This window comes from Uranotaenia lowii, chromosome 3 (assembly GCF_029784155.1).
Source record: "Uranotaenia lowii strain MFRU-FL chromosome 3, ASM2978415v1, whole genome shotgun sequence".
Classification (NCBI taxonomy): Eukaryota; Metazoa; Arthropoda; class Insecta; order Diptera; family Culicidae; genus Uranotaenia; species Uranotaenia lowii.
This window is the reverse complement of record NC_073693.1, coordinates 366,944,963-366,962,450: the sequence shown is the minus strand read 5'-3', so window position 1 is coordinate 366,962,450 and position 17,488 is coordinate 366,944,963. Positions and strand designations below refer to the sequence as shown.

General features: G+C 38.7%; 1 protein-coding gene across 2 annotated transcripts in view; it reads right to left on the bottom strand.

The window, feature by feature from the left end:
• Window positions 1-16,951, bottom strand: part of LOC129750790 (FH2 domain-containing protein 1) — a 185,175-nt gene extending 168,224 nt beyond the window's left edge. For both annotated transcript variants that reach the window (XM_055745862.1, XM_055745863.1), the window contains exon 1: window positions 15,938-16,951. The gene's annotated coding sequence lies outside the window, so the exon portion shown is untranslated. The remainder of the gene's footprint in view (window positions 1-15,937) is intronic.
• Window positions 16,952-17,488: the final 537 nt, after the last annotated feature.

The following is a 17,488-nucleotide window of genomic DNA, read 5'->3' as shown; positions in this document are numbered from 1 at the left end:
TGATCTTGCTTTTATCAATGAATCCTGATAACATTTGATCTGGGAATTGAAATTTCTGTACAGAACTCGATTTTGTATCCAAATTCAGAATTCTATCGGTTCATTGAACATGAATTCTTGAATTCTTCAGCCAATTTATGAACCTGAAATCCAAATTCTCAAGATTTTCAATTTTTGGGCAAATAACACAAGACGGCATTACATTAGTTTCAATTTTTGAGCTGGAATTTTGCTTCAAATGAAAATGTGGATTCTGAATGTGGATTGGAATTGAATTCCTGGTTTTGATATTTTGATTTTTTATTCGGAAGTTGGTCTTTTAGACTTTCAAAGAGATCAAAGTAGGTAGCGATTAGGAAGCAATGTGTGTGACAGTGCGTGACGTGCTCCGAAAAGTTTACAATTTATTTTATGAAAGTGTTGAAAAATGAAAATGTTATCAAGATTCAAAAGATTTAAACGTATGAGCCGTTTAAAATAAAAAATATATAAAAAAAGATTATTAGTATCTACTGGAACACGAACTATCAAATGGTATCAAATTTGACAGACAATGGCCGATTAAGAAAAACCTCGCAGGAAAAAGATTATCGTAACCTCAGTAAAGAAAGGTAATGTAAATATCTTTTGAGAACTGTATTCGAAAATTTATTAACCAAAACTTTTGGGCAGGATCGTGAAAAATCTTGGAAAGTCCTATTGAGAGACCCAAAAACAGCTGGAAATCAACTATGCAACCAAAAATCATGTGTTAAATCGTTCTAGATATCCTAGAGCAGGGGTTTTCAGATCATTTGCTCGGCGGAGCACTTTTTAAAACCAAAAATTTTGGCGGAGCACCTGCATTTTTGAAAGAATGAAAAACCCGAGTTTTGCAAACTAGATAGTATTTATCGTTTAAATAAGATGTGTCTTGTCATCGTAGTCAATAAAATTAGTAATGAATGGCTTCTCTTTGAATAGTCTTGTTTTGATTAATGAAATATGTGTCATCAAAATTAATGATTTCAATAGAACAAATACGCTTTCTTCGATTTTTCAAACTGTAACAAGTTTGGTTAAAATTGTGACAGTTGCAGCTTGACGTCTGGTTCCGCGTTTGTTCGGGATCCTTATTTTGTGTAAGTTGCGATATATGTGGAAAATCCAGACTCACGTAAATAAGTTGTGGAAAACGGCAGAAGAATAAGTTTTGCTTTAACGGACAAAATTTAAAATCTATTTTTCAGTTGAGACCAATACTCCTTCAATGACTTTTTGGATACGAATTGTTCCTGAAGCTTTGAATCTGATGTCATATCTATCAAGCATTCATATTCTTGCGACGTTAACGATTCTGGTTTCTTTGACATAAAAATAGGCTGTTCCACGCATTTAAAGTCTTATTTTTTTATTATTTCATGATATTATTCGAGGAATTTTGCTGGAAGCTGTTCATCAAATCCTGCGGCAAAACATTGTAATTGTAATTTTATCAACGAAAAGTGTTGTGATTGTCATAATTCTTGGACATTTTCGGATGATAACTTCAATGTTATTTCTGATTGAATGCTTTTTAAATTCGGAAAGCTGACCAGGTTGCGCTTTTTGAGCGAGCCCAAAATTTGATTTTTCTCTTGATAGTAATGATTTTGCCGTTTTAATCGAAGATTGTTATTCCTTTACCTTGCACTGAAAGACTGTAGTCATTCTTAATTCAAACAGGCGAGACAACGTTTTTCTACGAGATAACCAGCGATCTTCGGTAGGCTAACCATCTGTTCGCCCAACGCCTTGAATAACCTTGAATTTTTCGGTCGAGCCTTAATAAAGTTGATTATTTTTATGCCTTCGTCAAAGACTTCATTCAAAGATGATGATAGTTTCTACATAGCGAGTGCATGTCGATAAAGGATGTAATGACTACTACCGCAACTTTTGGTCTTTTCTTTGATCTTGGCAACGATTCCAGCAGTATTTCCAACTATAGATTTCGACCGTCCATACATACATCAATGCAATTTCTCCATGGAATATTGTTATCCGTAACATAATCATCAATTATTTAGCTTGAAAATTTCAGCCCCCGACGTGGAAATTGGCAACGGTTTGCAAAGGAGCAAATCTTCTTCGAAACATTCAGAACCTTGATAGCGAACAAATATCATCAGAATTGCTAGTCCTGCTACATCTGTGGATTCGTCAAGCTGCATGTCGAATTTTAAAGTTCTCAATCGCTTTCAACATCTTCAGTCATGTCACAAATTCGCCGAAAAACAGTGTTGTGTTGTCAGACAAGGGAATCGAATTTACCAATTCCACTGTTTTATTATCAACCTAGATACGGACAACTTTTTGAATACAAGGTTTGATTAGGTTTTCAACAATAGTATGCGCTTCTTCAGCTTTTCCAATCGGTAGCTCGCCAAGTACGGCGCAAGAACAGCCTTTTGATTGAGTTTTTTACACAAATTTATTCGTTCGTACTATATGCCCTTGTTTTTCCTCATGTTACGATAAAAATGAAACGATAAAAAAATATCAGAGTTTTTTAAAGTTGGTTTATAATTTTCGTTGCGTACGTCGCGGAGCACTTTCAAAAGCTTCGCGGAGCACCAAGTGCTCCGCGGAGCACAATCTGAAAACCCCTGTCCTAGAGGATCTAACAGTGAGCTAAAATTTGAATAAAAGTAAGAATGATTAATTCCATGAAGATATGGGAAGTGAGGGGTTTAACAAAGCGCTTCCGAGCCTTTCAATTGGAGAAGTGATAAAGGGTGTATCACATTAAATTGCAACAAGGAAAAAACGCTGTAGAAATTTAATTTTTAGGAATTAGGCCGGAACAAATTTTAAATCCTTCTTTTGTCACTCGGAGTTGGATCATCGCGGATCATAAGTGTGTATAGATCACGTTGGCCATGCTTCACTGTCAATTTTTCGTAAATTCGGGAAAAATGTCGTCGAACGAAAAAGAGCGTCGTGGATTAATCCTGCGCACTAATTTCGAGAATCCGGAGTTGTCACATCGGGACATCGGTAAGATGCTGGGAATCGTCCAATCCACGGTCAGCAGAGTACTAAAACGATACTTCGAGAACCTAACTATCGACCGGAAGGTGAAGAACGGCAAAAATGGACGCTCCGTCAATGAAAAAGATCACAAGCGCGCAGTTGAGCAGACGTGATCCGAGAAGTTCCGTGATGTCGCCAAAAAGCTGAATTTGTGCGGGGTGAGATTTTAAAAGTATCGGGAAGGAAATCGATACGAACTTTGTAGCGGGCTCCTGGGGGATTTCCTGTTAGATTTTTGTCACTGAAAAGCCTAGCCTGAATTTTCCGGATAAGAACGAAGAGAAGAAAAAATCTACTAAATTTGGCTGACGATCCGTGGAAGATATAAATCGGTAAGTAGTACATCACGATTGACATAATTAACGGTCAACTATACCAAAAAATGCCTACAAAAGCGGTCGTGTTGCTCCCTTAGCCCTTTTTCAAAGTTGACACTCTGTTTTGGTTGCATCTGGAATCGTTTCATTAAGCAAAAACTGTGATGGAGTGATAAATGTTAATAATGTAGTTTTCTTGCAGAAGGTGAACAATTTGCTAAACATTTCGTAACTTCGATAAACTAGAAAACTTTGAGTTATTTTGAAGGTCACGCTTCAGGAAATGAAGAACGTCAACGAAAAAAAAAACAGTAGTTCATAGTGTGCATTATAGATGGCGCATATGTTGCCCAACATTTTAGTTAATATACTTATTCATTAGACGCTATCTCATAAACTACTTGACAGATCGCCACAAAGTTTTGTGCATGTGAACATTATGTTTCTAGGTACTATAACTGAAAATTTAATCAATTTTCATCTATCCGCACAAAAGTTATCCACAAACGAAATTGTTGCATTTTTTTCGAATACATTCCTTATACCAGAATTTCAAATTCATCCGTTACATCCTAATGTCCTCATATCAGAGCTAATTTTCATAAGGGAAATCAAAAATTCTGAACTCAAATTTAAAATAAATCATGCATAAGTTCCAAAAATCGAAAACAATTAAATGGGAATTCTTGAAAACCAAAACGAATTTTGAAAGAATTTAGCGTTTGAATAAGCAATAGAAATAGCTAAGATTTCACGTGGTTGAAAATTCCTTTAAAATTCTGTCCTAAGTCCCCGTTTTTTTCTTGAGATATTTTCTTCATATTTTTGCAGACTTCAGAATTACTTGCGATCTTGGAAGAAATTGAGCATTGATTTAAACTTTCATTTTAAATATCTACATAAGTGATATTAAAAAGTTCTGTCTAAAAATGTGCAAATTTTTATGCAATTTATCTTATGAAAGCTCATTTGGCTGACTGACCACTATTTCATCAAAACAGAAGCAAATTGGCTGATATGAATAAAGCTCTAGTAATTGCTTTTGCTATTTTCGAGCAGTTTTGTGAGTCAAATACTTCGAATGGCATGCATATTTTTAATCCGAAGCTGGTTGAAAGTAAATATTCTACTCTGCTTTTTCATATCTAGTTGAGCAAATACTTCAATTATTTTCTTATTCATACCACCTTTTGTTTCTAGATCCATAAATTTTCAAAACAAGTCACCCAAGATTGGTAAAAAATCAATCCCCAATCGGGGGGTCCGGTTTTCGGATAGCAGTTTTGCACACAGTTCACATGGTTCAAAAACTGCTGACATCAAAATTCAATAACTTTGTTATATTGTTTTCTAGAACTAGAGCCACTTTTCGTGATTTAATCTGGGGCTCTTCCTGCAAGTCGAATTATGTCCAGGGTTGATCCGGAAGGCGTAGACAGAATCCTCTTTAGCACTTCAGCAAATTTTACTATAAATGCTACATTTTGTATGCTTTTTCCAGTTAATTTCACTTTGTTGGGAGAGAAAACTCGAAAATACTTCACCGCAATCCTAAATTTACCATTTAAGCATTATTTTTCGGATAAATTTTCCTTAAACGTACAAAGAAAATTGACACGGTTGAAAAAAACACGACCGCACTCCAAGGCTTGCTAAGATCTATTTGTAGTCAGAAGTTCTGAATAAGCACAACATGTGACTCTTCCAAACTTTAAAAATGTTTTAATTTTAATTCTTGGCTCTTTCGTCTCAAAAGACCCGGAAGAAAATTCGGCTTTATTGATTTGTTGAATTAAAATACCAGGGTTATAGGGCATATTCATAAAAATTTTCTTTCAACTATCTCATACATACTAACGCACACATTTATACGACTAGTTTTTCCTGGAACAGAATTTTAAGATCAATTTTACTGTTCACCGAATAGAACACAAAGACATTATGGCACAATAAATCTTCTCCTTAATAATGATTTTATCGCCAGTATCGGCTCCATTCATATAATTTTCCACACTTGCAATCGTTCCACACGCCAAACATAATTATAATTTATCGTATCAATAATTCATGGACAATTGTGATCGCCTTTCAGCAACAGAAAGACTCCCTTAAATGTATGTATTTATGCATCCATTCCACATGTGCTAGTTTCTGGAGAAAAATAAAACACAAATTATGACAACACCAGTATTGACGACAACAGGCAGGTTCCGCACAAATTATACCGTGAGAATTTACGAGTTGTGGGTCCAAATGGAGGAGAGCCCAAATCGGCCAAACGACTATCGACGCGAAGTCTTTCAGCTCAGCCCTAAGAATCGAACGGCACCCTCGGAGATCCTTATGGTTCTTAATTCTGACGAGGGGTCTTCCAGTGGTTATTTATTTCATAAATGCTTTTTCCCCTACGATGTGAATTTCAGAGGATGTTTCCTTCCAAGCCAGCGTCAAAGTTAAGCAAGAAGCCTCGATCCAATCGAAAGGGGGGATCTTATCGGATTATACTCAATTGCCCCCGTGAGGCCCCTCGTAAAGAATGATCATTATTATGAATCGATCGATTGCAGCTCAGATCTCAGAACGAAAACTCGCGACTTGGTTAATGGGAAGGGAAGGTAAGAAGAGAAAAGATTACCGGCTTCTTAAAAGTCATAAATAATGCTAAAATAATGCTTTCAGCGGAAAAAAAAACCAAGCGAACACTCCAAGAAAGAACGATCATAATATGGCAAGATTCTGCGAAAGGAAAATCGAAAACAAGACCGCACTTTTGCTGGTGGTATTTCAGGTTTCGTTCCGTATAAATTCTTGGCTGCTGCCAAGTGCTGCGTGATTTGTCGGTTGGATTCGATTCGATACCCTTGATTTGAAACAGCACGAGAAAAATGTTAAATATGAGAACACTAATAACAGTGATGATCATCGATCATTTCACAACTGAATGACGATTTGGGTATTATTAAGTCAGGTTAGCAAAACTCCTCCGGATGTATCCGTTGCGATCTTCAACGACTTTCTCACAATCCAAACAAATCGGAATTACTTCCGTCGAAAATTTTACTCACACCTAATAAGTGGATATTCAAAAATTTAATAGCCTAATCTAGGACCCAAGCATCTTAATTCACAACTTTTCTAGAACACTGCAACCATTTCAACAAGGCAACGTTCAAACCTGTCAATTATCGACCGTATCCAGGATGTTTGAACATCGTATTTATCCAGCGCGTAAATTGCTCACCGATTCCCGAACAAAACCAACCTACTTTGATCGTTTGAAAGGAAGCCGATTCAATGACCTCTTAATTGGGCGCGCTGTTTTGTTGAAGTTTGAAACTTTTCAAAAGCAACGCGGGTGCTGTACCTAAGTAGGCTGACTGATTCGGGTTCTGGTTATTCAAATTTCTACTCAATGGCAGCAACCTGCGACAACGACGACACGACGCCTAGCGACCGACGACCTCTTGAAGCAAAAAAAAAGGTGAATAACGAAGAAAAAATCTTCAACAAGAAGCGTTGTCGCTGTCAACGCCCACTTGAACCTTATTCCTAACACGACCTCCGGTCCGGTTCAAGCGTTTTGGGACAAAGAACTCAAAAAGTGCCGCTGATCACCTTGCGCAAAATTCGGCGATATTTGCGCGATTCTTCAAACTCGTTTGCTTAAGCCCATTCCTCACTGAAATCAATCCTTCCAGTCAATTGAGAACAGTTTTGAACGTGTTTGGCGTGTGGGTAGCTTGAAACTCATTTTCGCCAAAAAAAAATATGATCAATGGAGTTCGAATGCCGTAATATCATAAATCAACGGTGATTGGAAGAAAAGCCGTTAAAAATTCAAATTATTTTGTTTTTTTTATGGAGAGTAACACTCAGAAGAGTTTTGATTTTTTCTCAAAAATAAATGCGGTTTATGCCAAAATTAGTTATACAATATTTCCACCGATTGAGAAAACACGTGCACTGGAATTGCTTACCTCTTGTTTAGTATTTCAATGGATTTGATACTCTCTTTAAATTTCTATTTAGGTGCCGTACACTGGCGGCACTTTTATTAAAATGTTGTAACAGAAAATCATCGATTTTTTTATCCTTAGTTGTTGCATATGAATTTATTGCATTTTTTTTCCTGAAATCAATATATGATACGATGAGCAATTGGGCAAAAAGTTTTTTTTAAAGTAAGTTTTAAGTAAGTGTGGGATACTAGAGCAACATTTCTGTGCTGAACGCTGATCAGACTTACGTAAGAAGCAAGCCCATGCAGATAATATTCAGCACGCAATGGTTAGAAACTAATTCAGTTATGAGTGAAAAACGTTAAACGTGTATCAGAGGAGCTGTCATCATCATTCCCGCGTGGCGTTGGAAAAAAAGGAACCACCGAGTGAAACACCACGTGTAAAGTGTGCGCGATTAAATAGTCCGGTGAGACGAATTTTCGCTTCATCCGAATCGCCTCGAAAAACGAGACAGAGCGTCGAGAGTTTCGATCACATCCGGACGGGATCGAAGGCGGATCTATTTATAGGAAGATCTGAGAAATTGATCGGGATAAAGTTCAGATAGGTGAAAAAGCCTTCGTACTAGCCACCACCTAATCCAATAACTAGCTGCCACAGAAAGACGGATCCGGAACGACGACCCAGGGACAGAAAGTCCAACCATTTTCCCCATCGGAACGCTACTAACACCAAGAAAGGGAAAGGTAGGGTCTCAAACACTTGGGTGCAGAAACTTCACTCGAGAAACCGGCACACACAAGCTACCTCGGAAGGCAAAAGCGAAGAAACCCGATTTCCACAGAAGCATCTGGAAGTGTGTCTCTCAAATTTTACTTTCTTCCCCAGAACACTCCAGTCGGAAAACTACCGGAAGGAAGTACAAGCTACAAGCTATCATCTACACGACATTGCTTTTCCGACACGAGTTCTTGGGGTAGCTTCATCAGAACAAGTCTGGCCCTACTTTGTTCATCGCTTAGCATTGGTTCCACGAATCTGGTGATCTTAACAGAAGTCCGAGGCCTCTACGGCGTGAAATCGACGACGGCGATGGAGTCGGACACTACGCGTGTTGCGAAGCAGCGTCCGGAAAAGGCGCTTTCAGCATGACAGGTGCTTCAGAATCGAGTGCTACGACCGACTGCACCAGCTACTCTCAGGTGAGACGCGACGAGGTTGCAAGTTACGAACCAGTATCCGAAAGAAGCGCTATTAGCAACAAGACACGCTTCAGGATCGCGTGTGGGGACTGGGACTGGGACAGGGTCCCGTGGGGCGAGAAAGTGTCAGGAAGAGGCGCTGTAGAAATCGAGCACTGCGCTCAGCGATATCAGTTGGGCTCCGACGAGGCGTGACAGGGTCGCATGTGGAGGCCTCTTCCTCATACGGGAAAACAGCAACGCTGATCATGAGTGACGGAGTCAGTGGCGGCACTTGGTACGGAGACCTTAGTTCGTCAGCATCCGTAGAAACAGCAGCGAGTGAAGTAGCAGCAGCAGCACATGGTCGTCCGTAGCGTCGGCGGAAGGTTCAACCGGTGCGGTCGTGTAAGCATGAAGCGACATTGTGAAATTCACGGCAGGAGCGTAAGTGAAAAGCGTTTGTAAAACGAAACACATATGTTGTAGCTGGGGAGGAGGGGGTTCTGCGGATCTGCGCACACAATATAGTTTATATATTTTAAAACTGTAATTTAGACAGTAAATTTTTGCCTCGATTTCCAGCAAAAAAAATTGCTGGAAAAGTCCTGAAATTCAATTTTTTTCTGGAAACCAGCAAACATTCTCCTTCTTGCCGATTTTTTCAGAACTTGAACTTCATTGCTGAAAAACCAGTATTCGATCTGTCAAACGTGAATATGTTGTTGTTTGTTTTTTTTTCGTGTATGCAACGGTGGAAACATCGAATTTTGTTTCCTTTTATATTCCAGCGATGAAGTATTTGAACCAAAGGTAAATTTTTGAAGAGACAAAGTATTTCATAAAGAAACTAACAGTTTTATTTTAAATTGAAATGGAGCATGATGTCCAAAACTTGGCCAAACCACTGGCAAATATTATTTTATTTGGGTTGACAAATTCAAATAAATGAAGCCCTAAAAATGAACAAACCAATTTCTTATTATAAATATGACTGCCAGCCATGAGGGATTGATATTGGTATTTAAAATTAAAATCTAATTTAGAATCCCAAAATTTCCAGTTAGAAAAAATAATGATCTCCAGCAATCGTCCAGCTGATCGTAATCAGCAATTCAAATTGCTGGAAAATCAGCGAGATAAAAACCAACAAAAAAATGTGCTGTGTATATTAGGATTGGTCGATCTTGGATCGATCTTTGGAAGATCGATCTTTCCAACTCCGATTTTCGATTTTTTGGATCGATTCCTCGGCCAGGAAAAAATCGATTAAATCGGTTTATTTTCGATTCGATATTTCGATCTTTTTTTCTTATTTAGGGGAAATAAGAGATAAAGGCCAAAAGTTTATTTCCTAACTGACCGAAACTTGAAGAAAGTAGATAAAAAAGTTTAGAAATGTACCTCCTTATTCTGCGCCGCGCGTGAGGTGACGATAGTCGAGTCGAGTTGGAGTCACGTGAGTCTTGTCACCTTATTCTCGAAGCCGATGTGACAGAGGTTCATGCCCAGCTGACTACTAGATTAGGGTAAGAACTCAAAAAGTTCATTCTAAAAGACGTTTCTCACCTAAAGCGACTACTGGAATCCGGCGACTAGGGTGATTCGACTATCGTCACCTCACGCGCGGCGCAGAATAAGGGGGGTAGTTTAGTTTTTTTTGTCGAAATCTCAAAATCAGTCACTGTAGGGGCATACCATGAACCCCCCCCCCCTTCCCCCCCCCCTCCCCCCCCCCCTTCCCGCCAGTATAAGCACTATCAATCGGGGGACGATGAGCGTTTTTGCCTTAGAATCTAGCAGCAAATTTTATTCGATAAAGTCAACTGAATTATAGAGTTACAGCTTGACCAGTTTCCATCTGACGATTTCACTATCACATGATTCATGATTTTCAATTAATTTCAAAACAATTTTACAAATTATTTCCAAAAGTTGTAGATTGGGTGCAGGGGAGTGTTTGTGTTTGATTGAGATTAAAAAATTTGCTACAATCTGCAAATCTTAAGAAATAACAGCGATTTTCCAAAAAAATAATTTTTTTTTTCAAATAAATAAATGAATTTTATTTTTGAAATTTTTCTGCATACTTTGTTCAATATCTTTCATACCTACATTAAAATTAACTTCAAAAAAATACCATGAACTAATTTCTTTTAATTTCTAGAATATTTCTTGTCAATACATTATATACTTAAAATATCAAAGCGTTTCCGAGATATTTGGATTTTGATTAGAGTTGTTTTCAAACACTAACTCCGCTTCACTTTACATAAAAGCGCTTGAAATATTTTTCATTTAATATGTAGAAGAATTATACAACTTTAAAATATTGTGTCTTTTTTTTTGCACATTTTTAATTAAAATCTGTTCCCTCTAGTTACAAATGGAAAAGATCGATTAATCGGAGATCGATCTTCAAGCTCCGATTCTTTAGATAGATCGATCCTAGAACCGTTCAACTGAATCGATCTTAGAGATCGATCTTTTCCTGAAGATCTAACAATCCTAGTGTATATTGCTAAAATTTTGTGCAAAATTTCGCGACGGGAGCTCTTAATTCAATCCTCTTGGTTCAAAACTCTAAACAGAAAGACCATAATTCGTCAACAAATAATCTAGTGAAAACGTTTTATTTTTGGTTCTGCATGGTTTTCCACTGATATCCAATCACATATCCATTCCATATTCCCCTAGGAATCGAATCATAGCTCGTGAAGCCACCGAAAGCTTCGGAAAATGGAGCTATAGCTGATTTTTCCCTCAATTCCCCTACAATGTAAAATTGATTAAAAAAAAAAACGTGTCCGGATATGAAAATCATGCACCAAATGTAACCTATCTTGTAAAATGGAGTTATGGTTGGTTTCTCTCTCAATTTCCTTACATTTATAAAAAAAAATCAGAAAAAAAACAATGTCTAGTCATGAAAATTTTGAACCAAATGCAACCTATCTTGTCTGTTCACGAAAAATCGAATGATGTCTGTTTGAGCCATCGCACGCATCGGGAAATGGAATTTAAATTGTTTTACCCTCAATTCCCCTTCATTTTTCAATGAATTTAGAAAAAAACATGCCCGAACTTAAAATTTTAAGCTAAATGCAGCTTATCTTGTGTATAACTTTTCGAGGAAAAGTATGAAGTCTGTTTGAGCCACCGCACGCATTGAAAAATGGAATTTGTGCTATTTTACCCTCAATTCCCGAACATTTCAAAGTTTTTAAATTTCATGTTCGTTTTTTTTTTAAATTAATTGAAAAATGGAGATGAATCTAGGTTAAAACAGCCATTACTCCATTATACGAAGCGTGCGGTGGCTCAAACATCCATCATTCGATTCCTCAGAAAAAATCACATAAATTGAATTTCTTTTTCGGCTTTGAAAAAAAAATCCCAAAAGTGTTTTTTGTTTATTTGTCTGTTCAATCAACAGACCAAATATAGGTCCAAATGACGACTTAAAGTTAAAGTTACACAAAATTTACATCTAACTAGTGGAAAGAGTAGGCGGCTGTCAAACGAAGAGCACACGTTTTTTGTTTGCTCTGAAAAATTAAATCTTGTATTTCAAAATAAAGTGATTTAAGTGTATACCATTGGAATTTTGTGAACTTAAAGTGCTGAGAGTGTTTCGGATCACGGAAATCAGATCCATGGGCAAGGCTTATGGATAAGTTACTCCATGTTCACCTGGTTGAAATTCGTATCCTGCTTCCAAAAAACATATGAATGAAACGAGGGGTTGTGGATGCATTTTTGCACATTTAGTGAAAAGTGTTTGTTAGTCCAAATCCTTGGATGCTACTTAATGAAGACATCAATTTGGTAGCATGAACATTAAAATTGCTATACTATTTTGAATGTTATTTCCAAAATAAATTGGTGAACATAATTTTTGTGTAGGATAAAATTTTATGTTTGGACGATCGCTATACGTCGCTATACCTTTTTAATATTCCCGATGCCTTATATGGTTTGAAGATAAGTATCTTTTTTAAATGGTAAAAAGGTAAAAGATGTTTAAAATGTATTTTATTCATATATTTGAAATAGCTTAACTCTATTCAAGGGGATTCGTGGGGGGTTGGATAGGTCACCAAACGAACGAAAGACTGATAAACAATGGATTGTGGGTTCAAGCCAGCCGGAGTATCTCGGCAAATATGGAATCATGATAAGAATACTATGGTTCCTGTTGATAATTCTAAATTTGTTTCGAACAGTCGGAAGAGAGTTTGGTGAGTCAAACCTATCCCAAACCAGTGGTAACGGACCCCTTGATTGCACTGCAAATATTGTTGGTGAGTTGAGCATGGACAATATTGGAACGTGCGATCGAGACTTCCCGTACCGATTCGGGTCGAAAGAACACTGGTGGGTTTAACTACATACATACATACATACATACATACATACATACATACATACATACATACATACATACATACATACATACATACATACATACATACATACATACATACATACATACATACATACATACATACATACATACATACATACATACATACATACATACATACAAAATTTACATCTAACTAGCGATTTTTCGATATTCTTATAACTTTTCTTCGGAAAACATCCCTCGAAACATCAAAGTCGAAGAGCTCGGAAAAGCGGTTGAACGATTTCATAACACCGATGAATGCACTATTGGCACCATATTTGTTAAATCGAATGAGAACATATAGTTGAAGGTCTTGGTTTCCCAGTCCATGGGGTCTCACACTTAAAGGAATAGCTTCTAGTAGCGTAGGACAATCGATTCGCGATGTCAGTAGATCGGCGACGAAAGAAGCTTGTGTTGCATTTCTTCAGGCTTGAAGAGTACCTACATGTCTGTGAGAAAAAAATCGATGTTCGTAGCTTGGCATGTGGAACGGGTCTTGCCAGTTGAGGTGTCTGAGGGCATAACGCAAAAAGCGCCTCTGGACAGCCTCGAGCCGCTCGTTACCGTTCTGGTAGTAGAACTTTGCTGCAATACAGGCTCTTCAGGCAGTACGGTCGAGTATTACGCCTAAATCATTGATGTGGTCCTCCCGCCCAATGGACTCATCTCCTAAGAAGTACTCCGCGCAAAAAAGCTGCCGTCTTCGAGATAAACTGATGACTGCACATTTACTGCGATTCAGAGGCAGGCTGTTGATGTCGCACCACTGTGCGAAAAGATTGAACTGGTTTTGCAGAAAATCAATGTCGTCCTGACCGCTAACGGTGTAGAACAGTTTGAGGTCATCAGCGTAACAAAGTTACGGGTCGTCGAGGAGTTAGAGCACATCGTTAGAATAAATTAGGAAGATAATCGGTCCTAGGTGACTACCTTGGGGCACACCGGAGGAGACAGAGAACTGGCTGGAGAGTGTCTCCAGAGCGAACTGTCAATTTACGTCCAGTTAAGTAATTGCGGAACCAGCCAAGTAAAGGTCCGCAGAATCCTAAGCGTCCAAGCTTACCAATGGCGATATCGTGGTTATCGTGGTATAAATGGCGTCAGTTTAAGACTTAGCAGCAAAACTTTCGTGTACATAGGAGGTGAAGGTCAACAGATTAGTTGTCGTAGAGCGTTTGAGTATAAAACCGTGCTCATCGATTGAAAATTGTTGCTTACAGTACGAGAAAATCGGATCCATGACGACTAAAGTTTGGAGATTGCACATAAAGCAGAAGTTCCTCTAAAGTTGTAGATATCTCTCCGATCGCCCTTTTCATGAACCGCAAACATGTAAGCTTCCTTCCACAGTGAAGGGTAGGTGGCTCTGTCAAGAGAAGCTTGCAAGATGAGACTCACAAGAGTCAGTAAAACAGGCATTAATTGTTTCAAAAAGGTAGGTGGTATACCGTCCGGGCCAGTAGAGAGAGAGTTTTTGAGCTTTGCCGCTGCTTTAGATATGACCGCATCCTCTACTACAATCGTGCTCATGCAGAAGCGCGCTCCACATGTTCTGGGGATATTGAAGCAGTATCAAAGGTACTCGAGTGAGCAAAGAGAGTACTGATTCCGCAATCAGAGTTCGCAGTGTTGCCATCCAGAAACATTTGAGTTGGAATACCAGATTCATTCCGCTGACTTTTGACATGCTTCCAGAACGATTTTTGGTTGGACTTGAGGTTACGTTGTACTCGGAAAAGATAATTTTGGTAACAACGCTTACTGGCTTTTTTATAAGCGGAGTTCAGTCTTCGATATACATCCTTAGTTTGGGAGGATTTGAGCTTATGGAGATTTCTACGAGCACATATCTTCGTCGTCTTCAGTCGACGCAGTTCTTTCGTAAACCAGGGAGTCCGCAAATTCCCGGAAGTTGTTCGCTTTGGCACGTGGCGGTCGATAATGTAATTCAAGATATGCGAAAAGGTTTCGGCCGCAGCATTGGGATTCAATAGATCGAGTTCAGATTCCCAGTCGATGGTGACCAGGATATGGGAGATAGCATTGACATCCGCTTTCTTGAAGTCGAGATAGAAAGGTGCTGATTTTTCGACAGAAGCCTCGAGCGAGACCAGTAAAGCTGGATGATGCTGAACTGCCTTAACGAACGAAATAGGAGTCGAATCAATGGTCGAAACACCAGATCCTTCGCTAGCAAAGCAGAGATCCAACATACGGCCGTTTTCGTTTGTAGCTCTGTTAATTTGATGCAACGTTGCCGTACTCAGGGAGTATAGTATGATGTTTGAAGGCGCCGAGAATGTAGAGCGCACAGGATCCGGGTACAAAAAGCTACCATGGTTTGAGCACCATTCCATCCAACCCGAACATATTGAAGTCACCAATGACGAGAATATCGTATTCGGGGGCGCAGATAGAACTCACTTTGGATATGCAGTGAGAAAAAGACTCCGCCAGGGCGACATCTCGCGTGCGATCAGGGGGCAGGTACAGCACGCATACGTAGAGTTTTCGGTTGCCAAGATCGATGCGGGTCCACACAAGTTCCAAGTCGTGCTAGGAGTCATCGTCAATTAGCAGTGCATGGAAAAAGGATTAAACAGCAATTAAAACTCCACCTCCAGTGTTCTTCTTGCTGTTAAGGGGACTGCGATCACTACGAAAAACAACGTTATCTGGTCCAAATATCAGACTCGAGATGGTACGGTCGTTCAGCCATGTTTCCGTGAAAGCGACATGCGATTATAGGCGTTATAGGCGATAAATTTCATGAATTTAAAATTTATCATACAAAGCTTGTAGCGGTACATATTCTCAGCTTCCACAATAAAAAGGAGTAAGCAAAAAAATCTAATAGCGAAACTTTTTTTTAAACGTTTTAAACAACTTAAAAATAAACAACTAGATATGTTGATTTAGAATTGCCATGGTAACAGGTCAGTGAGAACACCTAAAAAAATAGGTAGGTATCGCATAAATTCTTAAAGCTCCCCCTGTTTTCCCACTTACCTTCAATGGTTGATTCCACTCGTAAGTAGGTAGCTGTCAACTTCACTTAGCTATCATCGATCGAGCACCACCGGTAATTTCGATGCTGATGATGATGATGAAGACGATGAGTCAAAAACGACAAAACTCCCTTCTTGAGTAGTCGTCACTTGATTGGAGATTTTTTCGGTCGCGTACTTCTTCGGTTCAAAAGTTCGCCCAAAGTCACCACTACTCAGCTCTAAGCAGCTTATTAAGCGCCCTTCAAAGGCCACTGGCACTTAACTATATTTTTTATTCGCTCGTTCACTCACAAGTTTCGTCGATTGAGTCGGCGACAAATTTCTGAGATTATTACGATTGGCGGGAATGAGGGGGGTGGTTCTTCGGAGGTGGAGGTTTCCTTCTTCTGACTTTTCGAACGTACTATCGATGTTTATATTCCTGATTGGCCGTGAAGGTTCTTTATTCGCGCTGACCTTTAGTCGCTTCTTTTTCGACTTAAGCGCTCTGTCACTGGTTGTTGCACTTAAACCTTTTTCGGCTTTTATCCGTATGCCAAATATAGAACGATAATGCTTAATTAAACACACGCCAGAGAGCGAACGAAACAAATGGACATTAACAATTAAGCAAAACAAACAAGGCACTTGTAAGAATCTTCTCTTCTTTCTTCATCTTATGTTTTTCTTATTCAAATTTTGCACGAACCAATCCAAGCGCTTCGATTGGGTTTTGAAATTTTTCAGTTGTTGAACACTTTGTGTAATTTTCAAATGACTTCAGGGATGTTGAAGCCCTGCGGTTGGTTGTCCCCAAAAATACGCACGGATCGAACGGCTCGTGGCCAGTGTTTTGCTGTGTAAATTCGTATAAATAAAATTGCACCAAACCCTACCCCCCTTGTTGTTGCTGAACTCGGTAAAAAATCTTCCCGAACAGAAAACATCCATACGCAATTGCTCGAGGGCACTTTTTCCTCGTTTGAATCGAATGAAAGAGCGCCACTTTTTTCAATTTTTATCAGCAAAAACAGCAAAAACAGCAACAGACCATCGGATGATGATGGTAGGTACCGGGAATCCTGTGAGGTCACATGGTGGGACGACGGAATCCCGGCTTTGGATCTGTACGTAGCTGTTTTTGTTTGATGACGATCGGTCGTCGTCCGTCGGTTCGTTCAAAAAAGTCCGCCTGCAAATAGAGAGAAGGAAAATATAAACTGTTAACAAATTTATGCCAAATTTGGGGAGTGTTTCGTTGACTCTTTAAAAAGCATTTAGCAAATTCCTAACCAGTGACACATTTTCGCCACATGTTAAATGGAACCGGTCAATGGCAGTTGGGTTTATGTGATAGTGGTTCTTCATGTTGAAACAAAAATCCCTAAACGGAAATTTTTCAATACAAGCTTTCAATTTGGTATTTGATTTTATCCATTTTATATATTTGGCTTGATGAAAAAAATTGTGGAATTGCTATGCAATTTTTAAGATTAAAAATGCCAAAATTGAAAAAAAAATAACAAAAATGACAAAAATGACAAAAACGACAAAAATGACAAAAATGACA